Source organism: Motacilla alba, chromosome 5, assembly GCF_015832195.1.
Source record: "Motacilla alba alba isolate MOTALB_02 chromosome 5, Motacilla_alba_V1.0_pri, whole genome shotgun sequence".
NCBI classification, from domain to species: domain Eukaryota; kingdom Metazoa; phylum Chordata; class Aves; order Passeriformes; family Motacillidae; genus Motacilla; species Motacilla alba.
This window is the reverse complement of record NC_052020.1, coordinates 47,926,318-47,944,923: the sequence shown is the minus strand read 5'-3', so window position 1 is coordinate 47,944,923 and position 18,606 is coordinate 47,926,318. Positions and strand designations below refer to the sequence as shown.

Genomic DNA, 18,606 nt, shown 5'->3' with positions numbered 1-18,606 from the left:
GTGGTATTGAAGAAGAAAGCTTTTCACAGTACTAGCTTGTGGACTGATTTTAATAATGGACATTTTCTTTCCATAGATCCAATATTTATACTCTTGTTGTTATTTTAAAACCTGCCTGGGGACACATAAATCTGCCTGTATCATAATTACATTTACCTACATTTCATGCCTGTAATCAGACTAGGACCTGTGGCAGAAGCCATAGGAATATTGGCAATCTATTCTGCATGGATAAGAAAGACTCCAGGTATTTTTCCAAAAGGATAATCTATTTTATGGATAATAAATTAACTTTGTCAATTTTTTTGGAAGCTAAGGTTTTGTCAGGAGAATTTTTTTGCTTATTTCTGAGAGTAAACATTCAAAGGACTCCTGAGTCTTTTTTCTTGAGTTCATATGTCTCTTTCTTGCAGTTGCTCACAAATCCTGATTCTTTTCTCCAGTCCTTGCTTCCCTGGAACTTGCAGCACTGTTTGGCAGGGGTGGAAAGGAAGACAGATGCAGGCTGGTTGAGGTCCTTCCAAGAGAAAGCTTAGGGTCGTACAGCTCATAGCTCCACTGAAACCCCCAGAAATAATCCAAGAATCAGGCTTTTTATGGAAGCCCACTGGCAGTGTTTTACTTTTAGTACCACTGCTTCTTGAACTACAAATGTCAGAAGTGTATCTGTAGTGATGCACTGCTGCAGGCTGGCTTTGGGAAACCCTTCATAAAAATCTGTCAGTGAGGCTGGGTAAGTTCCCTCCTCTTATGAAGTCATCCATTCTGGTCACAGCTACACTCTGCATTGTCCCCGGGGCTAAAGTAAACATTACTGAGGAGAAAATGTGCATGACTTACAAATCCGCAGCACTTCACCACATGCAGATATTTGCTAATATTTAAAAACAGAATAGCTTTCTCATAGGTACCTGCATGTACACCATGCTTAACCAACACGTGCTGCCTTCTGTACACTGCACAACCAGTTGAGAACAAACTCTTCTACACTCCACTTGCAATTACAGCTTTGGTGGATGCTGTTGCCTGTCACAGGAAGGATGTTTGAGTGGCCAGAGCACCAGGTGGGGACTGAGGAGTCAGGGCCTCCGGGGTTCTAAGGGCACCTTCATGAACACAGGGACACCCTTTGCAATTGGGAAGCTGGTCAGCATGAATAATTCTGGCTCTGAGAAACTGTGTCTTTGCCCTCCCTTCATATTAGCACTCTCTCCCCAGTCATATGCTGCTGGGACAATGCTGTGCAGAGCTACTAAACATTTTATTAAAGAACATGATTGCCATCTTGTCAAAGCAGTGTATGGGCTGCCTCTATCTCACTGTTGCCAGGTGGTAATTGCCAAGAAGGAAAACAGGGATTTACAAAAATGATTGTGCTATATAGATGGCACATTGCCCTTTCTTGAAAGCCATAATTCCTCTGTTAGCACAAATCTCTGCTGTCTTCCTTCTGTTTTCTCATTTCTGAATTCTTGTAAATGCTAATTTTGATTTTTTTTTCCTTGTGTCATTTTGCTGTCAAAACTGTAAACACTAGACTATCACTAGGCATCACATCAAAGGAAGATTTACAGATGATTGGTCTTCATTGTTTTTTTAACATTTTACCTTTTTTTTTTAACAGCACAGTAAACAAGATATTTAAAACTTCCCAAACAAGGCTTATAAATTCATCCCGTTCCAACTTCAGCTTGCAGTCATTTATAATTGACATCAGCTATTTCTCTGCTACAGTGACAGGACTGCTGCACGCACAACTGTGCCCGAGGTAGCTGCCACCTAGCCAGGTGGGAGTAGAAGTCTCCTAGAAAATAAAAGGCCTGGACCCCCATGAGGAACAGCTATTGAAACCACAGCCACAGTCCTGCTACCCCCTTGAGATGCACTCTGAAGGCCATGCTCCACCACCTCTCCCCTGCCTGTTGTTTAATCCAGCTAGATCAATGCCAGCTGGGTACATTTATACACCTTGCTTGGTGCAAGCATAAACAAAGACCTAAAATGGAGCTGTGCTGTCATTTTACAAGGAGAAAGAATAACTGATTTCTTTTTTCAAAAGGAAATCAGTTCCTTTCATTATCAATTATTTTCATGGAGTTTTGCAGCTGACAAACAGGCTGCTTGAGAGAAACAAAAGAAGAGGTGTACTGGATCGTGGAGATACCCAGCTGTGGAGCAGCAATTCACATACCAGTGGAGATGTGTGTGCAAAGGCATTGCGCAGAGACACAGAGATATGCCCTGAACATTTACTGAAGCCCCAAGCATATGGCAGATAAATATCTAAAAGAGGAAAGGAATGGAAAGTTCCAGTTAAAGAAATAAAGTGCAAAGCCAAGGTATATTTCTATTTTCTACCACAGCAACTTGTACCAGTGGTGAAGATGAAACAAGCCAGTGATTTGATCTGGCTGTGGAAGAAATCAGTGGCACAAGTCTCACAGATCATCAGCTACTGGATTAGGCTTGGAAATCAAAAGTTGCCCAGATGAGCAACAGTGGGAGAAACAAAATATACTTTGTAGTAACTTGGTCACCCAAATTGCTAGAGTATGTATAGACCCTACAGCCCTATGTGAGTCCCTGGAAATGAGCCAACTAGTAAGTTATCACTTGCAGTAACCTCAAAGAAGACCATGCAACCATGAAGATTCACAGACTGTCCCATTCTTTTGTCGATCCTAATCTTATTTAGTAACAGCTTCTAAGCAGAACAGCCCCTGCGTCATGTTGCAGCATGGCTCTCTGGCTTAGGTAGTTAGGGAAAAGTACAGTTAGACCCAGAGAGACATCTGTAAAGATCCTCTTTTGCAGGTGATCCTCTCTGCAAAAGGCTTTAAAGATAATTGAAAGTATTAATCATTTATACCAAAAATTAACATAAAGTTTCACATATAATTCTGATAACTGGGAGCAAGTATGTAGTCAAGCAGACAGTGAAATTAGTTACTATCTTTTTGGCATTCTGTGTGCCTGCAGCATTAGTTATGGGAGTTGCATTCACTTAGAATTTAATTCTCTAGAAGAGGCTGTTTCGCTTATCATTTCTTCAATATCTACCCCGTCAGACCCTGATCTCAATAACTGATATTAGGGGCAATCTATGTGATAAACACAGAACAAAAAGGTTCCCAAATTTCTAGCAAATTCTCCTCTTGGTAGGATTCACATTCTTGGATGAGCTTTTGCTGAGCCCTGCAGCTGTTCTGAGCTTCTGCAGCTCCTGCAGGTGCAGCAGGGCCAAATCCCGCCAGTGGCTCACAAAAGCAGCTTCTGCTGCTGCCTCTGCCCACAGCCAAGGACAGCCCTGAGCTCTGCTTGGCTCACTGCTTTCCACTGCCCTTCAGGACCTGAACTGCACATGTACTGTAATAGATCCAAGAGGTTTTCTTTGAGCCCATGGTCCTGTGCAAGCATAAATCAAGGTCTGTATTGAATTCTAGGTTATGTGAAAAGCACCAGCTTTGCATATTTGTGCTTTATCATCCAATCCGTAGGCTAGAGGCAGTAAGTCCAAATCCTGAGAGGGTTAAGCCAGTCAAACTACATCAGTGAACACGGTCTGAAAGAGTAGGCATTGTTTGGCATGTATCTTAAGCTGTCAGGAAGAGCAGCCAGTGAGCAATGCAGTACTTGACCTGTCAGCATGATACAGATCATTTACATAGCTTTTTACAAACATTAACAGATTAATCCTCACCTTGGGACACACAAGCAAGGTTCAGTAGTTCTGACAAACAGAACTGGAAGCTGTCTCCCACAGTGATGGTAACCTGATTTCCAGGAGGATCAGCATCTTTACATCTTGTAAAAGCAAAGAAGATGGGACTTCATACCTCCAGACCAGGAGAAAAAGAAGTGTGAAGCAGATAGCAGCTTTGGCCCAATCCTTTGTGTTTGTGGGGAACTGGGGCTGTGTGGTCTTCCTTAAGCGCTCTATGCTGGCTCCTGTTCAATTCACAGCAGCTGTAACAATCACAAGTAGGACGGTAGCTCTCACCCCAGCCCTGAGGACAGGGGCACGTTCAAGTGCAAAGTACTGCATTTCACACCCAAGCCTAAAGCAAAGCAAGCAGCTGAAGTGGAAGAGTCCTACCTGGTTGCTATTTCCCTACCCAAACAGCTACCCAAAGCATCTCAGTTCATCTCAACGGGATCGTTTTATAACAGAGCAGCAGTCATCAGATGAGTGAAAGCTGAATTCTGAGCACAGAGCTTGGGCCTTGTATTGAGGAGCAGGGAGGGTCTGTGATGGATATGGCCCACAAGATCATACAGACAGAGCACATAGACCTAGAGACAAAGTGGCACATGGCCATGGCCCATGAGGCCATGCTGGCTGGCTTTTTAATTACATGAGGGATGTGATTTATGCACACATCATTTATGCAGCTGAGGAATCTGGTCTTAGCAGTATTACTGAGGGCTGGGGAGCTGTCTGTAAGCCACAGGAGATCAGGTCCCTGGTGAGGCAGGACAGGGTGTGGTCCCACAGGTGTGACCCTTCACAGGAGGGACATGTGCAAATATGCACTGAAGGGATGAGAATCCTGGTTTATACCCACATGCAATGCATGGATGTACCCAGATGCACTGTTTTAACCATGTTTGTCCACATGGACTGGGAAAAACACAAAAAAGAACAAGGGAAGATGAATCTGTACAAGCATCTGCTAGAGACATGTGGGCAAGGAGGAGAGGTTGCCAGATTCCTTAGATATATAGTAATTCATGTGCTGTAACTTGGCAAAAATTTTTAACTGATTTTAACTGAAGGTCTCTGTTTTATGAAGGAAATTGCTTATTGATCCTGTCTACTTGCATCATATTCACACTGTGCTATTCACATGCTTAACCTGGAGAGATTCAGAAAGGTTGTTTCTCTCTTCACACGCAACTTAACTTCTGCAGGGAGATGCTGGTTGGAAAAGTTTGTGAGGTAAGGAACAAGAGTGTTCCTGATGTTAAACCCCTGTGATGCCCATTTGGTGTGCCTTCTTCATGTACTCATCTGCTGAAAGCCAGATGAGAGGTCAGAAATGGATTTGGAGATAGATTCAGCAAAACCATTGTAGGATTCTCTCTGTACCATTACCCATGGTCTGCTTATGGTTATTTTGGTTTTTTTTAGTGATGCTTTTGATCTGTCTCCCCTTTTGAAACATTGTAGATGTGATTTGTGGTCTTTTACTAGTTTACTGCAATTCAGTGAGGAATGGAGCCTTTAGCATTCAACATCTATTACATGGTTTTCAGGATGTGGCCAACAAATAAACTGAAAGACAACAGTGGTCCCTTAAAATTCCTTTTGAAAGCACATGAAGAGAGGCAGAATTTGTGGCATAACAATTAGGAACAGAAGTAAAAGAACAGCCCTTCCTCAATCTCCTCTAAAGTGCTCATGTATCAAAGCCATGCAATGAGGTACATCACGTTACTCAGTCAGGGTGGTCCCAATGAAATGACACATTAAAACATGCCGGCATTAATAATGTCAAAAATGCAATGATCACCTTTATGCTGAGCCAACAACACCTCAGAATGGCTCCAGAGGAGCAGGTACAGTGTGAATTGTTATACATTTCCAAAGCAGTGTTTTTAGAACTCATCCAGCTGTGCCAGGCTTCAGAGCACTTTGGTGCAACCTTCCATTTGCTATGGAATGAGGTCACAGGACCCCAAACCAAACAGGCATGACATTACTGAAAATCTTCCTTATAGAAAGATTTGTTTTCTAGCTTTCATTAATACATAGAGAGGACAAATACTGTGTTCAGCAGCACAGAAACAATACTATCCTAAGGCCCTTTGTGGTCATCCATTAAGAGCCACTTTCAAAATTCTTTAAAAGCCTTTCTGAAATCCTACCTTTCTCTGCTAAGTATTTTGTAGTGCTTCTGTATTCAGTGAAAAGGTACATTTACTGTGAACACCTGAACAAAAAACCTTTTACACAGTGTTTTGTTTAGATACAAGGTAAAAAGAGGAATTCTAACACATGGCTCTTAGACAGTCTTGTCATAAGATTTTCCATTCAAAAAGTTACATGGTTTTGTTTTCAAATATTAGGCTTGTCTTTCTTAAAGGAAAGTTTCTGGTATTCTTAACATAGTTCAGTAAAATCTCACTGTGCAGACAGTATTGCTAAGTTTTGGGATGTGTCCTAATTTTTCTCATCAAAGTCCTAATTTTTCTCATCAAATGTATCACTGTTTCACATGAAGGAGAAAGTGTTGCTTTTCAGTATCTAAAGACATATGCATAAAATGATAAATCACAAATTTTCAGAATTCAGAAGTTAAGAATATGGATTGCATTTATATCCTCTGAGGCTCTTACAATGAATGAAATTCATTATTTATTTTTCATCATTTATGTTGATGGACTTCAGTTGTTCTCCAATATTTCTCAGCCAAATAAAAACCACTTTACCTGTCAAGTTTCAGTAATTACCCAACTACAATAATTAGATTTACTTTCCTGACTCCTAATTTTGTGGAAAATAAACAAATATTATAAACCCCATGGTCAGATCCTCAAAGTTATTTGAATACCTTACTCCCTCTGGCTTAAAAAATAAGTACAGTCCATGAGATAGATTCTTAAGCACCAGCATGTGCTTGAACTTAAATATCTCTATGTACTCTAATATCCAAGGTTCCATGGCAAAAATTGTCAGTTTAGCTAGAAAAGACTTTCAGAAATTCTTTTATGATAATTACAGGTAACATTAGGTCTAGTTTAGAATGGAAGGCAGAGGTAGGCTGAAGATAACCCTCTGCACCATCACTGTGGATGGAATCAGAGTGCAGGTGAACCTCCTGCTGAGCTCTGTGCACTGGAGAACATTATTTTGAAGTTATGTAATTCCTTACTAGAGTGGAGTATGTATTGACAAAAGCATTCCTTGCTAACATTTTTCCATTACAAGCCTGTGAAAAGCTTATGTCAGAAAAAATAAAATATTATACTTGGTGCAGTAAGGTCCATTTTAAGTTCTCTTCTTAACATTTGGCAGGAATAAAACCAAAGAGAGATGAGATTTCCTGTAAAGTACTGTTTTTAATCAGAATTTCATATTCTTCTACGTTAATATGTCACTGGGTAATTGGGCAAGTCCTGTACTTGTCAGCATCCAGAGGCATTTAACACCTGGAGCTGCACAAGTAGACCGATGTGAGGCAGATTTCTGGGATATTCTGCAGAACTCATTCCAAAACTCTGGCATATTTGCAAAAAGCTATTTTTCCTTCTTGACATGTAGAAAATTTTTCTGAGTTTGTATTGAGATGACAAGTTAATTTTTTTTCCCCCAACTTGAGATGTAATTTTAGCTACTAAGTACTTTCCACGTAAACCCTCTTTTCATTTCTCATAAAGAGGATACAAAATTTGATTACCTTGGACAGAGGAAGCATACCAGGGTTAATAATAATAATAATAATAATCACTGTTGGGTATCATATTCTCTCTTTCAACTATTTTTCCCACAAGTGCTGGATTCATAATGACCTGTGTGGATTCTAGACATCAATCTTTTTAACTGGATTTTTTTCAGTGTTTAAATTTGATTAATTTGCCAAAAGCCTTCAAAACCATTGCATAGCCCCACAGCTGTCCCTAGAGCCTGGCAGCATAAACAGGTACATATGTACATCCCCCAGAACCTGTATGGCAGGTTTAGGATATTTATATTTAGTAACTTTCCGTTTAATATAGGATCTACTTCCCCTGTGTGGCAAAGCAATTACATAATTAATGGTTACATTCAAACAGAATGGCTCAGGAGAGAAAAAATAATTTTTAGGACAACTGTGTCAGACTGGAAAGGAAGTATGCATCAGTAATTCCCTTTCACATTTGATACTTCAGCTAGTATTAACTTAGAAGTCCAAATATAAGCCATTAAGCAAAGAAATGAACGAAATGAAGACCAACCTTGCAGGGACAGTGATGAACTGAGAATAAGGACATTTGGGTTCAATTCCGAACTCTTCCCTTGCCAGCATAGCTTTGGGCAGTTTCTTTGTTGCTCCCTTCCTTATCTATTTAATAAGGATATTAATACTAGATTAATTCTACTTTTCCTGCATGCATTTTGAAGGCCTCTTGAAGGCTTTTGTAGTAAAAAGCACTACTTCTGGTATCTGTAAAACTCAGAACAATAGAGGCCTGCTTTTTGTTGAAGACACAAGAAGAATTAAAGGAGGGAATTGCCATCAGAGTTATGTTCTACCATAGGTCTGGTGAGAACTGCTGCTCAGTGTCAGTAATATGGGGCTAGGCAATATGAAGTGCTAAAGATGACCCTTCAGAAAGGTTCCAGTTAAAGGAATGACTTGTGAGAGACAATAAATATTGGGACAGCTATAAAACATCTGGTGAAAAAAAAAATCACAAATACCACTTTCCTGTTAAAACAAAAAAAAAAAAAGCTGCAAAATTTCAGATATACAGATAGAATTATAATTTCTTGTAACAAATGGAAGTATGAGTAAAAATGTCAAAATTAATTCTTGTGTCATTTTGACATCAGCGTTTCCAAACATATTGATTTTTAGGACTTCTCATTAAAAAAAAAATTCAAGTTTTGATCCTGGGTTATGTAAAGCACAGATGCTGATCTATAGAAATTACTTGACCAAGAAACATTCTTTCTGTGGACATTTACACTTAAATGACAAAACTTCAAGTTTCATTTGGGATTTGCTTTGGGTTTTTTTCAGGCCTTTCCAAAGACAGGTTTCTGCTGGATCTTGAATCAAGACAGCTCAAGGCATTCAGGAATAGAGGGACTGCTTATGTACCACATTTTTCTTGACTGGAGATAATTGCTCCAGGTGTGGAAAATATTTCCACTGCTCAGTGTAACTTCCCTAACAATGCAGATGGTTCAAGCTTTAATTCATACTGTTTATCTAAAGAAAGATAAACTATAACCTGTTTATGCTGCCTTTACTATAAGTATCTTAAAAGAAAAGGAATTTCCTAATTGTACTTGCTTTAGAATTGACAGAGAAAGCCAAATGCAGCTGTTGTGCCAGTTTTTAAATTATTTAAAATGTCACTAAAGTGTCTTAAGTCACAGCAAATCATGGGCTAATGTATGCTAAAGAAAATGAACACCCTGTATCAGGTAAACCCTTCTCTCTCAAAATACACAAGCTTTAGAAAAGAATCCACCATTATCACGATGTATATTACAGGAATAAAATAAACAAATGAACCCATTACTGCATTAGTGTACTGGACACATACTAAGCTGCTATGGTTGTTTTTAAAATATTTTTCTTTCTACCATGATGCACAACCTTGTGGAATAAAAAACCTATGTAAAAAGGAACCATCCTTTACGAATGACAATTAATGAAATGTTGCTTGCTATGTAATATATATCCTAATAATATAAACATTTATAAGCATGCAAAGTTGCACAGAGAAATGAAATCCAGATGATTTTATTCTTTCTATTTCAATATATATCTATATTCTGTAGGAAGTTTACTATAATTATGACTTCATATTGTGTTTCCGTACTGTAAAGATAAATGTTCCTGGATCAACTAAAGAGCTAAACATCATGTATTAACTAAAAAATGAACATATTTAATGTAGTAAAAAGCTGGGTAAGTATCCTTGAACCTAATAATAGAGAGTATTTAGTAATATCAGTGATGTTTCAAATGAACCCAGGATGGGTTCCTGGAAAAATTGACAATACCCAGTAGCAATGTTAATACTGTCAGAAAAATAATAATTCAATGAATGTTTCCAATAAGAATACACTTTCCTTCATTTTGGAGGCCACTAATAAAGGTAAATTTTTGCATACTCTGCTATTTCTTCTCTAACAATATATCTGTACAGTTGCATGATCTTTAAGAGTGTAATTGACCTATTTTTCTTTCTCTAATTACAAGGCAAAAGATTTGCATAGGTAAAAAAAAAAAAGATTTTATTTAGAAGGAAAATCCAAATTATGCCTGAAGCCTAATAAATCTGTTGCCATGACAGTCAAAGAGCCTAGCCTTACAAAACCTTTTAGAATTTATCCACATGAGTAGTTCTTACTCACTGTACTAGTTTTGACCTCTCCCATTCTGAGTGACCACCGTAAGAGGGGGAGCCCAAAGTCATGGACTAAATGAGCTCAACAGAGATTCGGTGGACATTTCTGGATATTTTACAAGGGTGGTCCATAGACTAAGGCAGTGATATCTGCGTGCTATATATAAAGATGGGAAGGTGGGGTTGGTTAATGAGGATGTATTGGATAGTGTGGTACCTGAACATGATGTCAATGGTGTAGAATAAGGAATAGAGAATGTGCTGGGTTTAGCTGGAAGAGAGTTGTCTTTCTTTCTAGTAATTAGTATGAGGCTACGTTTGGTGCTAGAATCATACTCACAGTACAGAGATGTTATAGCTCTTGCTGAGCAGAGCTTCCACAGTGCCAAGGCTGGGGCTGCACAAGGAATTGGGAGGGAACACAGCTGGTGCAGATGGCCCCAACTGACCCAAGGGATATTCTGTACTATATGGTGCACATAAAACAGCATATAAAACAGGGGAAAGACAAAGGAAAAGGAGAGAAAGAATGTTCAAAATTATGGCATTTGTCTTCCCAAGTGACCATTACATACAGTGGAGCCTGGCTCTCCCAGAGATGACTGAACCATGGGAAATGGTGAATGACTTCCTTGTTTTGCTTTGCTTGAGTGTGTGTGGCCTTTGCTTTACCTACTAAACAGTCTTTGTCTCACCCATGAGTTTTCTCACTTTTACTTTTCTGGTTCTCTCTCCTATCCCACCAGGGGGGAGTGAGCAAGCAGCCCTGCAGTGTTCAGCTTCCAGCTGGGGTTAAACAATAATATTCGTGCAAGTTGTTCCCCCGATTGACAAAGAACTGCTGAAGTGAGGAGAGGTTTGCAATGGGCAACTTGAATTTAGGATGCAGTCCTTGTTCACATAGAGAGTTGAGGGGATGACTTCTGTAAGATATTCTTTCTGACAGTAAAGATGACATTTATGGGTTGTGTTGTTCTTCCTTAGTTTTGCTTTTTGGTTCTTACACTAGTCACACATTTTCGATAGTAAAATACACAAAAATTCTGCTTCAATGCACAAGTGTATGTGATTCAAAACCTTTATTCCTAAAGTCAAGGCTGATTCCTCTGAACCCTGTTGAAATATTGTCACACTACAATGTGTTTTTTCATCTGTGCTTCCTCCTGCTGCAGTGATTTGAAGAAGTTGCATTACCATTCTCTCTTTAAAAACTGCCTTATGGAGTCCTCCTTCATACAAGGAGGAGATTTATTGAGAACTACCACAAAATGACATCTTTTGAATAGTATTTAAGTTCTGATTCTTGTTCATGAGTCCTGCTGTGGGCTGGCTTTTGTGATTTGGCTTTATTTATCCCTCCCATCCTGCTGCCAGGAACCTGTCCTCTCCACACCCAGCTGCACAGTCCACGACAGCTGCCACACAAACCTGCTCATGATCTTTTTCCAGTTCCATCAAAAGCAGTCAGATTTCTAAGGGGTTGCCCTTAGAGTGGAGGCAGGCCCTTACCACAGTTTATTCAAGAACCACTCAACTTTCCAAACTCAGTGATCAACCAGAATGTGTAAGAAAATACATATGTTTCACATCACCACTATATCAACTTTTAGTCCTACCCTAATTTCTGAAACAGAGACCCAAATAAACCAGTCTTCCTAGAAAAGAAATCTGCTCTTCCATCCCAGTTTATTAAGTGTGCAATTCCTGATCTTCTAGGCAATTTCTTGACAATGACCCTAAGTATTTGTAAGTCAGGTAGTTACATCTCCTTGCACTGCCCTAGCACCCTTCATCCAGTAAGACAAAACCACATTAGAGCTATTTACAAAAAATATCATGCAATGCCCACTGAAGGTATTTCTAATAATTCTCAACACTCCTCTAATACACAGCAAGTTACTTGATGTGAGAATATCCCATACTGAATTTGTTTATTTTATGACCTGGGTAATAATTCACATTTTTGGCTTTCTGACTTGTGTAAGAGGATCTGTCTCCCAGTGTTTCTGAAACACAGCATTCGAGTCTGCACTTGGTAGTTGTTTCCCATGGAAACAAAATAGAATAAATCTTTCGTACCTGCCAGTATTGCAGACATTCAAAACCTTTCTGTATCTTTCATTTACTAAAATAATATTACTCATTCTTGCATTGCTATAGGATTTCTTTTACCTCCCATTTTTGCCTTCTAGGGGTTGGTGCACGACTGAGGTGCAGGGAAGGTGTAGAACCATGACCCCAGAGAAACAGACAGAGCAAGAGAAGGAGGAGGCAGGAGGAGGGGAATGGAGGGAGGGAGGGAAAAAGAGAGAGAAATGTCAAAGCAATTCCTAAACATCCTCTTTAGCATGGAAATATGTACAGTGCAGCTGCAGATGTTCCAGTCCAAGTGCAAATGACAGCACAGGTGTGCACAGACACACACATATGCACATACACACTCTCACAAAGCAAGGGAGAAAGACAGAAATGATCTTACAAAGCTGCTGCAGTAATCAGGACACTTGCTCCTGAAAACAACCATGCAAGCAAACATTCTTTTGTTACGTTTCTAGATTTTTTTCAATTTTCATTTCACTATTGCTATTTTTTATACCTCTCACCACATCAGAAAGATAGTTATTATTAAAAGAAAGGAAAAAGGCCTTACCATGCAGTGCATCAGGAAGAGATGAGAAGCACAGAGCATGCTGCAGAGATTAAGCTCAGCATGGCATTCAGATATCCTTTGGAACTGAAGAAAATTGTCCAACCCATTCTTCCTAACAAAGCAGACAAGTTTTCTCTAGGCTTGAATTTTTCACCAGAAGACAGATCCTTACAGTGCATTATATTTTCTTCTTCAGGAGATATATTTCCTCCAGTTAAGTTTCAGCTCCGCAATGCCATTTCCAATCAGCTCTAAGAAGTTCTTCATTCCCAGATTCGCGGTGTCATCAGAGGGACTCCAAAGAAAATCAAAGAAAGAAAGAAAAAAAGAAAATAATACCTTACCAATGCCCTGAAATTACTACACTGAAAAGGAGAAGATATAAAAATCCCGCAACACCCCCTCATTTACTCTATTATCTAGGTGTTTCACAACAATCAGTACTACCTCTTTGGTCTCATATATGCAGTGCTGATCATCTGTAACAAAGAAAGAGGCAAAAACTTTCCCAATTTACACATATTGCATTTGCATTGCTGCTGCTCAACTGTGTTCTACCAAACAACCCTTTTCATCCTGAGGCATCTTTAAAATCATCTGACAAAAACACCAGCTATCCCTTTCCCTTCCCAAAGAACATGAATATTAGAATTTCTAGAAAAGTGTTGAAGAAAAGCTGACAAATAACCAAAAAATACAAATCAGACTCTAAAAGCAAAAGCCTTGAAGCAGGAGGTTTCTTGAGCAACGAGGTACTTTGCCTGAAGAATTTGGGGACACACGCATAAAGTACCCCAGGGAAGGAGAAAGGGGAAAAGAACGGGGTGTTTGGAGAAGATGGGGTGGGACCAAATGGGTGTCAGGCAGGAGTGGGATCCTGAGTCACCCTCAGCCTCCTGCCTGCTCGCTGACAGCAGCTCGGGCTTTCCCTGCACTTTCTGCAAAGCATATTAATTGATTCTGGTTGCTGAGCAACTAACTCTGGGGAGCCACATCGACGGCTCCGGTTCCAGCACAGCTCCAGCAGCGGCAGCAGCAGCAGCAGCAGAGAGAAGGGATGGTCTCCCACGCCTCTCCTCTCCTCCTCCTGGAATCTGTCACCCTACCCTGATGTCCTTAGCTGCCCTGCAGGGAAGCTTTGCAAGGAAGAAGCCCTCAGCAGGGCAGCAGGGAGGAGCTGGGATGCTCCCCCAGCCTGTGCTGCACTGGCAGGGCTCAGGAGAGCAGCCTGACCTCACACTGACAGCAATGCCCCTCTGCCACCCTGCTTGGGGTGCCTGGGCCAGTGGGGCTGGTAGCCACGAGAAAGCCAACCACCTGTGTTGACAGGTAGGTGAATCAGGGTGGTGCAGCCACCTTGTGAAAAGCAAAAAACAGCTGCAAGATGTTAAAATGACAAGAAAGTCCAACAGTTATCACAGAAACAGAATATCCTGAATAGGAAGGGACCCACAGGGATCATCAAAGTCCAACTCCTGGCCCATTCTCAAGAATCCCACCATGTGCCTGAGAACCTTGTCCAAATGCTTCTTGAACTCTTTCAGGCTGGTGCTGTGACCACTCTTCTGAGGATCCTGTTCCAGTGCCCGACCACCCTCCGGGTGAAGAACTTCTTCCTAATATCCACTTTAAACCTCCTCTGACACAGCTTCATGTCATTTGCTCTGGTCTTATGTGAGTTTCTAGTTGAACATGTGGCCACTTAAGCTCTGTCCCTGCAATAACAGTAACTATTGCTTATTCCTGACCTCTTTATCATGTTGAACTTCAGACAGAGCAGACACTTGTCTGACTGAAAGGGTGGACCCTAAACTAGAACCACGACACAGAGGAATTGCCTAGGTGTCTTTGACACTGGTTTTGATACAAAAGGGATGTCTCTGACAAAACCTTATATTGCTTTAACTGATACTTCTAAGTTCCATGGAAGAGCAAAGCAGCAAAGAGGCCATTTAGTTTTGGTCCACAAAAGAGATGGGATAACTGAGTAACTGGAGCTGGCTCAAAGGGGTTTCTCCTAGAGTGCCTCTACTGATGGCCCAGTAGGAGCAACACAGAGGATTTCTGCAAGGTTGATGCCAAGGGAATGGACCCTGCAATTTGTGGCAGGGCTTCCACTGACTTCTGTGTCTCTAGAGTCCGAAAGAACTCCCCAAAATGCCACAGTGTCTGAAAGAGGACATTTGCCTTGTGGTGTATAAATCCTTAGTCAGATCATGGCATTTGTTCAGCACTGACTAAGCTGTCTTTCTGTTGCACAGGTAAGATGTAAGAAATAAAAAGACCTCAAGATTTCTCTCCCTGCGACCTGGCAGAAAGTACAACGCTAGATCTTGGCCAAACTGCTCACGCACGATTACTGTCAAAGATCTGAGCTAGGTCAGCTCTTTATTCAGTTATAGTGATAGGATAAGTTAAAGGGCAAGGCCCTGAGAACTGCCTTAGCTTGCAGTCACAGAGCAGAATTATCTAATTCTCCCCTTGAAAAAATCCAACCCGTATCTAGTAAGCCCTATCTAAGTGGCAAACACCAGGTCTTTGTGAAAAGGGACAGGTTATCTTAAGGAAGAGAGTTACTTTTCTGACAGTAGCTTAGCTGCATCACATTGCTTTCATGCTTTATAAAGAAAGATCTACAGTTTAGCCTCATTTTCTTAGCAAAGCCAGATGCTTCACATATCTTCAGAGCTCAGGAAAACATGAGATCCTGTTAGCAGAGCTGCTGTATGAAGCAGATTACAGAACATATTCAGTTCATCCAATGTGTTTATTGATATGAGCATATACTTGGAATTCTTTATTCCCCAAGTAAAACATCCAGAGAAATATGGGAACATTTAGACTAAGGGAACAAAGAGAGGTGGAGAGATTTCACAAATTCTTGCAAAGGAATTATTAAGTCTATATGAATGGATTTCACCAAAGACATAGTAAAAAAAGATTTCTTTCAGCATGATAAGTTGTTGCTGTTTTATCTTTCCACTATTACTCCTTTACATTCATGCTGGTGCCTGTTTTTATCCCCAACAGTACAATCTTAAAAAAGTGTGACAACAAAGTATTAATGTTTAAATGTGCTTTGTTTTGTACTCTATTTTTACAAGGCGGAATACCAAACAGAGTTGAAATTCTTTGTAGTGGAGAAAATATCTTTAGAATTTTAGGGAAGGGCATTTTGAAGGGCAAAATAATGAAACAAAACAACCATAGAAAGAAAGAAAGTCAACAACAGGTGATTTCAAAATGAAAGCAAACTAGTGTGTAAGAAGGAGCTATCAGATTATTAAAAAAAATTTAGGAGAGGTAGGTTTGGAGATGTCAACATTTGTGCAACTTTTTAGTGGTTTTTTTTCAGAGAATGCAAGGCTCCTTAGATAAAATTCAGTACCTTACAGAAAGCAAGTACAGTATCCCTTTTTCACTTACACAAGACTTGAATTTAATCTCGTAAAAATGCTTTTTATTATTCATTGAAAAGGCTGACTAATGCATATGTTCTATTCCTATTCCATTTTTTATGTGTCTTTTCTCTTCTCACTTTTATATCCTTTCAATAGTAGCATTATCCTCTTTGAGAAAATAGGTGTTCTGTGAGCCTAAGGACCAGAGCAAGCTGGGACTGAGTCAGCCCTCATTCCCTGAGGGAACGGTACAGCTGGTGTCCCATCAAAACCTGGCAGCACTCTCCATGGCAAAGCCCTTGATCCAGACAGGACCCTTAGTGCAGGACCTTGGGCACCAAAGTAACGGGGACGTGAAACAAGCCATGGCACCAGGTTGGGCAGAGCCCATTTCTGATCTTAGACTCTATTGCCAGGACCTGATAGTGAGTCCCCAGGCAGACAAATGGGAAGGAAAAAGACACTTCTGTCAATGTGTTCTAGTCCAGAGTGTAGGTAAGGGCCAAGTGGAATGGTGGCATTTGAAAAAGGCAAGTGAGTGCTGCAGCAAGCACGACGTGGTGGCTGAGGCCAGGGAAGCAGTGCCTTTCTCTGGAGTGAGTGGATGTCTGTGCTGCAGGGACAGAGGGCACTCAGGGTGGATGGGCTCCTTACTGTGCTGGGCTATTAGTCTCCTCTGCCCTGAATCACAGCAGAGGTCCCTGGTGACTTGGGAGATATGGCCACAGACTGTCAGACATTGAAGAATTTGAAGCAGAAAAATCTCTGGGGAATTCTCCCTGCAAGTCAGGAGCAGGGAAGACCAGAGAGCTGGAAGCAGAGGTGCACCAGCCTTGCTCTTTGTGTGCTCAGACTGCTCCTGCAGTGCCTGTCAGCAGCAGGTGGCTTCCATAGCACAGTGCAGAGGCCACCAAGTGACACAGAAAACCTCCTCCCCAGCTGACCCTGCTGCCTGCCACAGCATGGTCCAGACGCTGAAAGCAGATGAAGCAGCTTGCTTCCCAAAACATTAGCCTTCCTCACAACCATAGCTTAATACTATGAAGACCATCATTTTATTCCTTGCAAGCCACACCTTTCCAGAATCTGTGATTTGAGAAGTGAATTAGATTTTTAAATGCGGTATTGTATGCAAAAGTTACAGTGATTTTAACAGAAATACAAAGATTTGCCGAGATAATGAAAATTATTTAACATATGAAATAAAAGGTATAATTCAATTATTAACCAAATTTTGAATAAAAACTGGTGAAACTTATTTACAAATAAGTGTTCTGGGCATGTTTCTCATTTTGACCTTTCAAGATCCTGTGTCACATTTGCTATTCAGTCAACTACAGCACAAACAACTGAATTGATTTCTTGCCTTTTTAGTCTAAATGCCATAATACATGAAGGAGAGTCTGAGATTCAGTGAGTATATTTCCAGGTCACCAGCAATTAATTGAAAAATCTAACCATAAGAAATAGACCTTTATTAAAAAAAAAAAAAAAATCCAAAGTGTCACAGAGGATGTATACATAGTTATATCTATCTGCAGAACATTTAGCATTCCTAAACCCTATTTTTAACATATTTTAAATATGTTATTAGTTTAATAATTATCTTCCATATTCTATATGGCAACTGGTCTCTTTCTTTTCTGTTTTCCTTCAGTGTAAATCAGACTAGGATAACACAGTTATCAAAAACTTATGACACTAAGAAAATAGTATGTGGTAAGTAAATGGTAAGTAAAGACAGTAAAATGAAAAACATTTATGATTTGTTATTCTCTTTGTTTTTAAATAAATGCTGCTTTACTGTGTCTTAACTGCCAACTGAATAAAGAATGATAAAAGGTTACAGCTTGTATTTGATAATTGTTGGGTTTGTTCATACTTTCATAAGTTAGTCTGAAATAAATATTAGTGGATCTGACTTGTATTTTATTTAAGGAAAAGTAAACCTCTTGCATTCACTGATTTCAATGAAATCACCCTTAATTTACACCAGTGTAGCAAGTATAATCAATTTTTGTTCATTGCAGAGTTAGCTTCAGTTTACATTTGTTATGTACCAGTAATACAGCACTTACATCACCCTTACATCACCCTAGCTCTAAAAATAATATTTCAATACTGCTGTATCAAAAATGAATGCCCAAAAAATGTGACTACCTGGCTAGTAGCACAGCCGTTTTCATTGCAGAAAATATTTACACTAAACATCTTTGTTTCTTTAGAAAAAGAAAATCTGCTTTGAAATTAACTTCTTAGCATACAAATGAAATATAAATTAGTGATTTCAACCCATTTAAAAACCGGTATCTTGAGCTAGACTTCCATTTTGTACATGCAATTTGCAGTGGCAGTTGTATTTTTGAGGAGAAATCATTGATATTAAACACAAGTTAGATGTCAAAATAGAGAGTTTTATCCTAATCCTCTGAAATAGGTAGAAAAACACTCCCTGATTTCTATGGGAAGAGGACTGAGCTGTGTTCT

At 39.9% G+C, this 18,606-nt stretch overlaps 1 long non-coding RNA gene across 3 annotated transcripts in view; it reads right to left on the bottom strand.

Annotated features, from left to right (window-relative positions):
- LOC119701552 overlaps positions 1-18,606 on the bottom strand; it is a 160,852-nt gene that overhangs the window by 21,182 nt on the left and 121,064 nt on the right. For all 3 annotated transcript variants that reach the window (XR_005257092.1, XR_005257093.1, XR_005257094.1), the window contains one exon: positions 12,719-13,013. This is a non-coding gene — a long non-coding RNA (uncharacterized LOC119701552). The remainder of the gene's footprint in view (positions 1-12,718; positions 13,014-18,606) is intronic.